The following is a 12,147-nucleotide window of genomic DNA, read 5'->3' on the forward strand; positions in this document are numbered from 1 at the left end:
ATGTTATTGATGTGTACCTCACTAGTGCTCGTAGTAGCGTTTGGGTATTTGATACCGATTCAGTTGCTAATATTAGTAACTCAAAGCAGGAGGTGCAGAGTAATGGAGACTAGCTGAGGGCGAGGCGACGATTAGTATTGGAAGTGTCTCCAAGGTTTATATGATCACCATTGGCACGCTCGTAATACCTTTGGGAGTAGTGTTAAACCTAAAAAAATGGTTATTTGGTGCTTGCGTTGAGCATAAAACATTATATCTAGATATTGTTTTTTGCAAGACAATTATTCATTTAAGTCGAGAATAATGGTTATTATATTTATATGAGTAATATCTTTTATGGTCATGCGCCCCTTGTGAATGATTTATTCTTATTGAATCTCAATCGTAGTGATACACATATACATAATATTGATGCCAAAAGATGCAAAGTTAATGATGATAGTACCACACATTTGTAGCACCGCCACTTAGGTCATATTGTTGTAAAGTGCATGAAGAAACTCCATGATGATGAACTTTTGGAATCTCTTGATCATGAATCACTGGAGACATGTGAACCATGCCTTATGGGCAAGATGACTAAAACCCTGTTTTCTGGAACAATGGAGCGGGCTAGTGACTTATTGGAAATAATACATACTGATGGACACGGTCCGATGAGTATTGAAGCACATGGTGGATATCGTTATTTTCTTACCTTCACAGATGATTCGAGTAGATATGGGTATATTTACTTAATCAAACACAAGTCTGAAACAGTTGAAAAGTTCAAGGAATTTCAGAGTGAAGTGGAGAATCATCGTAACGAGAAAATAAAGTTTCTACGATCTGACCGTGGAGGTGAATATTTGAGTTACGAGTTTGGCACTCATTTAAGACAATGTGGAATTGCTTCATAGCTCACTCCACCTGGAACACCACGGCATAATGGTGTGTCCGAACGTCATAATCATACTTTATTGGATATGGTGCATTATGTGATGTCTCTTACCCTTTTTGCACAATCATTTTGGGGTTATGCATTAGAGACAAATGCATTCACTTTAAATAGGGCACCGTCTAAGTCCGTTGAGATGACACCGTATGAATTATGGTTTGGCAAGAAATCTAAACTGTCGTTTCTTAAAGTTTGGGGATGCGACGTTTATGTAAAAAGGCTTCAGCCAGATAAACTCAAACCCAACACGGAGAAATGTGTCTTCATAGGATACCGTAAATAGACCATTGGGTAGACCTTCTATCACAGATCTGAGGGCAAGATTTTTGTTGCTAAAAATGGTTCCTTTCTAGACAAGGAGTTTCTCCCGAAAGATGTGAGTGGGAGGAAAGTAGAACTTGATGAGGTAATTGTACCTTCTCTCGAACTGGAGAGTAGCACATCACAGAAAGAAGTACCCGTGATGCCTACACCAACCAGAGAGGAAGCTAATGATGATGATCACGAAACTTTGGATCAAGTTACCACTGAACTTCGCAGGTCGACCAGGACACGTTCCGCACCAGAGCGGTATGGTGATCCCATCCTGGAAGTCATGAGGTTAGACAATGTCGAACCTACAAACTATGAAGAAGCAATGATGATCTCAGATTCTGACAAATGGCTTGAGGACATGAAACCCGAGATAGGATCCATGTATGAGAACAAAGTATGGACTTTGGTGGACTTTCCCAATGATCGGCAAGCCATTGAGAATAAATGGATCTTTAAGAAGAAGACAGACGTTGATGGTAATGTCACCGTCTATAATGCTCGACTTGTCTCAAAGGATTTCTAACAAGTTCAATGAGTTGACTATGATGAGGCTTTGTAACCAGTAGGGATGCTTAAGTATGTTAGAATTATGTTAGCAACTGTGGCATTTTATGATTATGAGATCTGCAAATGGACATCAAAACGGCATTCCTTGATGGGTTTCTCAAGGAAGAGTTGTTTATGATGTAACCAGAAGGTTTTGTCAATCCTAAGGATGCTAACAAAGTATGCAAGCTCTAGAGATCCATCTATGGACTGGTGCAAAGCATCTCGGAGTTGGAATATACGCTTTAATGAGGTGATCAAAGCTTTTGGGATTATACGGAGTTTATGAAGAAACTTGTATTTACAAGAAAGTGAGTGGGAGCTCTATAGCATTTCTGATAGTATATGTGGATGACATATTGTTGATTGGAAATGATGTAGAATTTCTGGAAAGCATAAAGGGTTGTTTGAAAGGAGTTTTTCAAAGCAAGACCTGGGTAAACTTGCTTACATATTGGGCATGAAGATCCATAGAGATAGATCAAGACACCTGATGAGACTTTCACAGAGCACATACCTTGAAAGATTTTGAAGGAGTTCAAAATTGACCAGTTAAAGAAGGAGTTCTTTCATGTATTGTAAGGTGTGAAGTTGAGTAAGACTCAAAGCTCGACCATGGCAGAAGAAAGAGAAATGATGGAAGTCATCCCCTATGGCTCGGCCATAGGCTCTATAATGTATGCCATGTTGTGTACCAGACCTGATGTGTACCTTGCCATAAGTCTGGCAGAGAGGTACCAAAGTAATCTAGGAGTGGATCACTGGACAGCGGTCAAAACTATCCATAGGTTCCCAAACAGAACTAAGGAAATGTTTCTCGGTTATGGAGGTGATAAAGAGTTCGTCGTAAAGGGTTACGTCCATGCAAGCTTTGACACCGATCCGGATGACCCTGAGTTGCAAACTGGATATGTATAGTGGAGCAGTCATTTGGAATAGCTCCAAGTGGAACGTGCTAGTACCATCTATAGTATGACATAGAGATGCAAAGTACACACAGATCCAAATGTTGCATACCCGTTGACTAAAACCTCTCTCACAAGCAAAACATGATCAAACCCCAGAACTGATTGGGTGTTAATCACATGGAGATGTGAACTAGATTATTGACTCTAGTGCACGTGGGAGACTGTTGGAAATATGCCCTAGAGACAATAATAAAAAGGTTATTATCATATCTCCCTTTCATGATAAATTTGTATTATTCATGCTATAATTGTATTGACTGAAAACCTAAATACATGTGTGGATACATAAACAATACAATGTCCCTAGTAAGCCTCTACTAGAATAGCTCATTGATCAAACATGGTTGAGGTTTCCTAACCATAGACACGAGTTGTCATTTGATAACAGGATCACAACATTAGGAAAATGATGTGATGGACAAGCCCCAACCGTATGCTTAGCATCAGATCGTTTAGTTTATTTGCTATTGCTTTCTTCATGTCAAATATCTTTTCCTTGGACCATGAGATCATGCCACTCCCGGATATTGGAGGAATGCCTTGTTTGCTATCAAGCATCACTTCATAACTGGGTGATCATAAAGGTGCTCTACAGCTATCTCTGGAGGTGTCTGTTGGGTTGAATGGATCGAGAATAGGATTTGTCAATCCGTGTGATAGAGAGATATCTCTAGGCCCTCTCGGTAATACAAAATCATAAGAAGCTTCATGTGACTAATGAGTTTAGTCACGAGATCTTGTATTATGGAATGAGTAAAAAGACTTTCTGGTAATGAGATTGAATAGGTATGGAGATACTGATGATCGAATCTCGGGCAAGTAACATATCACTAGACAAAAGGAATTGCATACGGGATTGACTGAATCCTTGACATCGTGGTTCAACCGATAAAGATCTTCATGGAATATATAGGAACCAATATGGTCATCTAGTTCCCGCTATTGGTTATTGACCAGAGAGGTGTCTCGGTCATGTCTACATTATTCTTGAACCCATAGGGTCCGCACGCTTAATGTTTGGTGACTCTAGAGTAGTATTGGGATATGTGCATTGGTAACTGAATGTTGTTCGGAGTCCCGGATGAGATCTCAGACATCACTAGGAGCTCCGGAATGGTCCGGAGGTAAATTCATATATAGGAAGTCCTATTCTGGTCGCTGGAGAAATTTCAGGCATTATCGATATTGTACCGAGAGTGCCGAAAGGGGCCCGGGGGTCCATCGGGGGGAGGGTTCGCCTGCCTTGGGGAGGGCCACATGGGCTGTAGGGGGTGCACCTTGGCCTATATGGGCCAAGGGCACTAGTCCTAAGGGGCCCATGCACCAAGAGAGAGGAGAAAGGAAGAGTCCTAAGGGTGGAAGGCACCCCCCCCCCCCCGAGGTGCCTTGGGAAGGGAGGAAACCTCCCTAGGCCTTGCCGCACCACCTCCCTTGGAGGAGGGGCCAACGTTGCACCCCAACCATTCCCCCTACCTCCTATAAATAGCTAGGGAGAGGGAGGGGCTGGACACACCAAATCCGACGCCCCGGCGGCAGCCCTACCCTCTCCCAAAAATATGTTTTCTCCTCATATTGGTTCCGACAGTGTTTGGTGAAGCCCTGCCAGGATTGCACCACCATCATCTCCACCATGCCATCGTGTTGGTTGAGATCCCATCTACTTCTTCTCTCTTGCTTGCTAGATCAAGGAGGAGGAGACATCATTGAGTCGCACGTGTGCTGAACGCGGAGGTGTCGTCCATTCGGTGCTAGATCGGATTGGATCGTGAAGAGTACGACTACATCAACCGCATTATATATGCTTCCACTTTAGGTTTACAAGGGTATGTAGACACACTCCCCTCTCATAGCTATGCATCTCCTAGACTAGATCTTCGGTGTATCGTAGGAATTTTTTTGATTTTCCTGCAACGTTCCCCATCAATTTTCATGTCTAAGGAAGATGAAGAGAAGACCGCATTTATCACTCCATGTGGCACGTATTGCTTTATATGTATCCCTCTCTGATTGAAAAGGGCTGGTTCTACATTCGCAAGAGCAGTCCAGATTGGTTTTGAGCCCCATCTTCATAGGAATGTGGAAGCATACATGGATGCCATAGTGGTCAAAACCAAGGACAAGGCAACACTCCTACAAGATCTTGAAGAGACATTTGGAAATCTACGCCAGATCAATCTGGAGCTCAATGATGACCCACAAGTATAGGGGATCTACCGTAATCCTCTCGATGAGTAAGAGTGTCAAACCCAACGAGGAGTAGAAGGAAATGACAAGCGGTTTTCAGCAAGGTATTATCTCCAAGCACTGAAATTATCGGTAATAGATAGTTTTGTGATAAGATAATTCGTAACAGGTAAGAAGTAACAAAAGTAACTAAGGTGCAACAAGGTGGCCCAATCATTTTTGTATCAAAGGACAAGCCGGGACAAACTCTTATATAATGCAACGCGCTCCCGAGGACACATGGGAATTACTGTCAAGCTAATTTTCATCATGCTCATATGATTCGCGTTTGTTACTTTGATAATTTTTTATGTGGGTGGACCGATGCTTGGGTGCTACCCTTCCTTGGACAAGACTCCCACTTATTATTAACCCCTCTCGCAAGCATCCACAACTATGAAAGAAGAACTAATATAAATCTAACCATAGCATGAAACATAGGGATCCAAATCAGCCCCTTACGAAGCAACGCGTAAACTAGGGTTTAAGCTTCTGTCACTCTAGCAACCCATCATCTACTTATTACTTACCAATGCCTTCCCTAGGCCCAAATCATGGTAAAGTGTCATGTAGTCGATGTTCACATAACACCACTAGAGGAAAGACAACATACATCTCATCAAAATATCGAACGAATACCAAATTCACATGATTACTTATAACAATACTTCTCCCATGTCGTCGGGAACAAATGTAACTACTCACAAAGCATATTCATGTTCATAACCAGAGGAGTATTAATTATCATTAAGGATATGAACATATGATCTTCCACCAAATAAACCAACTAGCGTCAACTACAAGGAGTAATCAACACTACTAGCAACCCACAGGTACCAATCTAAGGTTTTGAGGCGAAGATCGGATACAAGAGGTGAACTAGGGTTTGGAGAGGAGAGGTTGCTGGTGAAGATGTTGATGGCGATTGACCCCCTCTCGATGAGAGGATCGTTGTTGATGATGTTGGCTATGATTTCCCCCTCCCTGGGGGAAGTTTCTTGCGCAGAACAGCTCTACCGAAGCCCTAGATTGGTTTTGCCTTAAGAAGGCGACGCTTCATCCCGAAAGCTTCCTTTTGATTTTATTCAGGTCAAAACACACCATATAGCAGAAGATGGGCACCGGAGGCCTGCCAGGGGCCCACAAGGTAGGGGGCACGCCCAGGGGGGTAGGGCGCGCCCTCCACCCTTGTGGATGGCTGGTGGCCCCCCTCTGGTGCTTTCTTCGCCCAATAACTTTTATTAATTCCAAAATGACTCTCCGTGAAGTTTCAAGACTTTTAGAGTTGTGCAGAATAGGTCTCTAATATTTTCTCCTTTTCCAGCCCAGAATTTCAGCTGCCGGCATTCTCTCTCTTCATGTAAACCTTGTAAAATAAGAGAGCAAAGGCATAAGTATTGTGCTATAATGTGTAATAACAGCCCATAATGCAATAACTATCGATATAAAAGCATGATGCAAAATGGACGTATCAACTCCCCCAAGCTTAGACCTCGCTTGTCCTCAAGCGAAAACCAAAATCAAAAAATATGTCTACATATTTAGAGATAGAGTGTCGATAAAATAAAATACGGACATGAGGGCATCATGATCATCTTTAGAACAACAACATATATTGTCATATAATTTCTTATTCCAAAGTAACAATTCGTTCACAAAGTAAAGTATGAATCAAAACTTCATTGAAAACTAACAAACTATGATCTCAGTCATTGAAGCAATTGCAATTTATCATAACATCAAAAGGAGTCAATTTAAGAGCTTTTCAGCAAGTCCACTTACTCAACTATCATCTAGTCTTCCACAATTGCTAACACTCATGCGATACTTATGGGTTCAAAGCCTTAGTTGGACACAGAGAAAGATAGGGGCTTACAGTATCGCCTCACCACCTTTTACCTCAAGGGTAATGTTAACAATAATACTTTATGATAACCTACATCCGAGTGGATATGTATATATATATATATATGGATCTCTCCAACAAATAGTGCTTGCAAAAAGGGAAAAGGTGTAAAAAGGAAAGGTGAACATCACCATGACTCTTGTATAAGGGTAGAAGATAAAAGTAAAAGATAGTGAAAGTGCAACTATCCCTATGTAGTTTTGGTAATTCCTAACAACATATAGCTCATTGAGCTAACATCATTCCAAGATGAACATTTCAGGAAAAGCTCAATGAATGGCATGGCATGGATGAGAAAAGTGGATCCCTCAAAATGTTAAGGACAAAAGGATTGGCTCAAGCTCAAAAGCTCAAGACTCTACATTTTATATTTTAGTGATCCAAGATCACATTGAGTCTATAGGAAAAGCCAATACTATCAAGGAGGGATGAGGTGTTGCTTAATGAGTTTCTTGCTCCATAGTGCTTAGTGATATGCTCCAAAACCCTCAACTACTTTCTCACATCCACATCTGACCTAAACCAAAAGTCAAACTCGGCCCTACCGATTCTTTCTATCCGGCGCCACCGAGTTCAGATGTCATAGCCACTGCCACAAACCCTAGGCAAATCGGTTTCACCAATAGTGTCGGTGTTCTGGGAACGGGGGTCCCCAAACTTGCCTGCCTGCGGCCTGCGGCGTGGCTCAAGTGGGGGCCAAATGCAGCCCAGCTTTGTCAGCTCAAGCTCAAGACTCTCGCGAGGGGCCAAACCTTGCGGGGCGGACGACAGGAAGCTTCCTTAGGAGCAGCCTCCTCAGGCAGGCTCGCGAGGAGGCGGAGAGATCAAGGCAGGGTACCTCCCGAGGAGCCCGTGATGCAAGCCATGACGATCAAGACCAGGCGGGCGCCGGCCTGCGCAGTGTCCTTGTTTCCCCTTCGGTGCAAAGGGGGCAAGCACAGGCCAAGGCATCAGGCAAAGGTTACCGTTTCGGTGCAACAAGACCAAGACCAGTAGAACGGCAGGATGGAGGTCATCGTGGAGCCCAGGACGGCGTCATCGTCAGAGCCTTTGGCAGCCGAAGACCAACCTTAGTCAGGATAAGTGTACTAGATGTTCCCTTTCAAAATGGCCTGGCGCCCTTCCCGCTCATTATTTGGGAAGAGGCCCAGGGCCTCCCTCTATAAATAGGACTAGCCACCACAGAGTAAGGGGATCCGCATCCGGAGAACAGATCGACTAGAGAGAGAGAGAGAGAGAGAGAGAGAGGAGATTGAACTCATCCAAGCAGTTCATCGCACCAGCTCAAGAACAGCCCCTCGCGAGGCCGTTCTCCCTTTGTACTGTTCATCATCAGCCCCTGAGGCAATCCACTACAACACAAACTAGAGTAGGGTATTACACCACAACGGTGGCCCGAACTAGTATAAATCTCGTGTCCCTTGTGTGTTCATCTTTCTTGCTTAGATCCTCGCGAGACTTCGACGCGTGAGGTGGTAGGGGAAAGATCTTCGTGCGCACCCCAGTGTTCGAACCTCAAGGGTCTACCGGAACCCGAAATACGACATTTGGCGCGCTAGGTAGGGGTGCGCCGGAATCTTTCTTCCGCTAGTCGCGTGTGATCTTCCGCCGTGTCCATGGTTGACGCTCGCCGAGCTCGCGCCGAGCGTCGGGCTGCTCTCGCCACCGGCATCGCCCAGACGGCGCCCGTCGGCGGTCGCCCCCATCGTTCCCCGTGTCCTACCACCAATGCCGCCACCGGCCCGGCGGCGAACGAGCAATAGGCATCGTCCCTGCATCCTTCGGTGCGGCGCGATGGCCGCACCGCCACCCCGTCGCTGACTCCAGCCGATTCGTCGTCCCATGTCTGTCGCGCCCCCACGGACGCGCATGCTGCACTGCTCCTGGCGCGTGAGCTCCTGCACTACCATCCCATCGACGACCTCTACGAGGACTGGCTCGCCCGCATCACCGAGCTCGTCAGCACCGCAGGGGGCTCTCCCATGCCGTCCCTCTTGCTGCCTCGCCCTCCATCCTGTGCAGGAGGCGAGGAACAGGAGGTGCCTCCACCATCTCCTCCCCAAGAACGCGCCCAGGCTTCAAGGCGCGCGGCCCCATGACGAGACCCTCCGTGTCCGGCGCCTGCGCGACAAGAAAGGAGCTGCCAGGAAATCCCTCGTCCCCAAGAAGGTGCTCGCGTGCTCCCAGCACTGGTGCGCCATGACCGCGCCCCTGCGCCACCACGTCAAGACCCCGCGCTGCTCTAGGCAGCGGTGCACGGGAATCCCCAGGAGCAAGCCTCGCATCAGTAGAGAGCTCTGGTGGCCACTGCAGGCCGCCGCGCCTTCACCTCCGAGCTGTGTAGCGTCGCATGGCCCGGCAAGTTCAAGCCGGACCTGCCTCCTCGCTACGACGACACTGCAGACCCGGCGGAGTTCCTCCAGCTCTATGAGCTGGGCATCGAAGCCGCCAACGGGGACGAAAAGGTCATGGCGAATTGGTTTCCCAAGGCACTCAAGGATGGTGTCCGCACCTGGCTCCTGGCACGATCTCCTCCTGGGACGAGATGCGCACCCGCTTCATCGCCAACTTCCAAGGCACTTGCGACCGGCCCCCGGCCATGAGTGACCTGCGCTGCATCAAGCAACAGCCAGGAGAGACCCTGCAGAAGTACATCCAGTGCTTCAACTACGCCCGCCTCAAGATCCCCAGGGTGACTGAGGAGGCCATCATCTCAGCCCTCTCTGATGGTGTGCGTGACATCAAGATGAAAGAGGAGCTAGCAATCCATGAAGACCTATGCACATTGCTAGAGCTGTTCAACTTGGCGACCAAGTGCGCCAGGGCTGAGGAAGGGCGCCTCTCCCTCCTCGAGCTTCCAGCTGCCGACCCAGAAGAGAAGAAGCCCAAGGTCAAGGACGTGAAGCGCAAGGGGGCTGTTGTGCTCGCAGCACAGCCAGACACCAAGCAAGGCAGGGATCAGCCAGAGTCATGCAAGGGCAGCCGGTACTGCGTGTACCACGACCTCCACACCCACAATACCAATGAATGTCAAGAGCTCAGGGCCGTGCGAGATGGGCATATCGGCCGATGTCCTGACTGCAACGACCGGGGCTATGGCCGAGGAGGAGGAAGAGGTGGAGGACGATGGGAAGACCGGGGCCCTCGCCAAGGGTGGCGTGACCGACCTCGCGAGGACCGCTGGCAGGACCAGCCTCGCGAGGGAGGTTGGAGGGATCAGCCTCGTGAGGACCACCCTCAAGGCAACGCAGGCCTCCCTCCTCTGCCACCACCGCCAAGGAGGAATGAAGACCATCACCAAGACGAGGGGGCTGGGGGCTTCCAGGAGCTGCGCACAATCGCTTGCATCCTGGGCGGCGCTCAGGCCCCAGCCTCTCAGCGCATCTTCAAGCAGTTTGCTCACGAGGTGAATGCAGTCCTCCCCAAGCTTGAGGCCACGCGCTCTCTCAGGTGGTCAGCGTGCGCTATCACGTTCAGCTCAGCGGATCAGCTCAAGTGCGCAGCAATGGCTGGAGTCCTCCTGATGCTTTGTTCCCCAGTCATCAGCAATGTGCAAGTCACCAGGACCCTCATCGATGGCAGAGTAGGACTCAATGTCCTATATGTCGAGACGTTCAACAATCTCCAAGTGTCGTATGATCAGCTTCAGTCGACGAAGCCTTTCTCAGGAGTCACTATTGGTTCCACTATTCCGATAGGGCAAGTTCGCCTTCCTGTCACCTTTGGGCAGCGCAACAACTACCGTACCGAGCTCATTGACTTCGACGTCGCCCATATTCGCCTGCCATACAATGCCATCCTCGGGTACCCAGCTCTGGCCAAGTTCATGGCAGTGACTCATCATGGCTACAATGTCCTCAAGATGCTAGGAAGTGGTGGAATCATCACAGTGCCTTGTGAGGAAAGGGATGCAGTGTGTTCTCTTGAGTGTGGCTTCCAAGCCGCGGCAATCAAATACCCAGATCACAGGAGCGGGAGGCTCCCAGAGGCGGTCCCTAAGAAGAAGAAGGCTTCACCTGTCTCGAACACTCGCGAGGCAGGCGCCTCCGGAGGCGTTGCGTCAGGATCCACGCCCGATCAAGGGGCGCCACCTTCTGTCGCATTGGAAGGCACGCCCGGCGCCCTCCTCGGGCAGGGGTCGGGGGCTCTCTCTTGAAGAGCCACTGACTTTGCCAAGGTCATGAGGGAGGCGCTCCGGCACCACTTGGAGGCATGCTTCAAGGCACGTTTCCCTCAGGAAGGCATGAGGCATGGAGGGCCAAACCCTTAGGAGTTCATCACGAGGAACATTCAGGAGCTACAGGAGTCAAGAGTCATGTGCGGCAGCCGCCGCCTACCCGCCGTAGCCCCACATCCCATGGAGGATGGTGGGCTGCGTGTCTGCATTGACGTACCAGGGCTCAACCGAGCCGCGTCTGAGGAGCGCCTCTGGCCTTCACACGTGGGGCGTTGCGTGGGTCCACCTCACAGCTACGTTCACATGCCCTTCAGCCTGCCAAACACAGATGCTGCCCACCAGTGCCTGATGGGGAGCATCCTAGAAGCTCAGGTGGCCAGGCAACGCGCGTTCCTGGAGGAGATGGAGATGGACCTTGAGGAGCCGCCCGGACCCCTAGAGCCTCCCAAGGCTCAGGGCTCCTAGGGCTCATGAGGATTGGCTTCTTCACCACGCGTCGTCAGCTACTCCGACACTCGCTCTGAAATGGTATCAGGTGACATCTTTCAAGTTTCGTTTTCAGCTGGGAGCTCCCGCAGGGCTGCATCATTCCCAGGTCGCGTGGGTCCGTCCCTGCGACATGTATCTGTTTTGCTTATGCTCTTTACCTACCTTGTTGGGGGCGCCCCTCGGGCTGCATTATCCTCAAGCCGCTCGGGCCAGACCTAGTGGCATTTACATTTTCCGCATCTATCTAAATGGATTTGCTCCTCTGAGCTTAACCTGCCCCCCATGGTTATCATCTGCTGCTTATCGCGGACCTCTTCGCTCGCATGCAAAGCGCTTGCACGTTAAAAGGGGGGCACCTGAGCATCGCGACTCATGGGCTCCTACTGGCTCTCCAGCCCTCACCCCCTGGCCTTGACCCACGGCATCGCGACCTGTCATACCAGCGGTGTCGGGGGTTGGGTGCAACATATGCCAAAGTATGGCTTATCATGGTGGGGGCGAGTAGAACGTCGCCGGTGCCCGAAAACGGAATGAGGCGAAGACATGCACGCCGGCGGATCTTACCCGGCTTCGGGGCTCTCCGAGG

The sequence above is a fragment of the Triticum aestivum genome, chromosome 5B, assembly GCF_018294505.1.
Source record: "Triticum aestivum cultivar Chinese Spring chromosome 5B, IWGSC CS RefSeq v2.1, whole genome shotgun sequence".
Lineage (NCBI taxonomy): Eukaryota > Viridiplantae > Streptophyta > Magnoliopsida > Poales > Poaceae > Triticum > Triticum aestivum.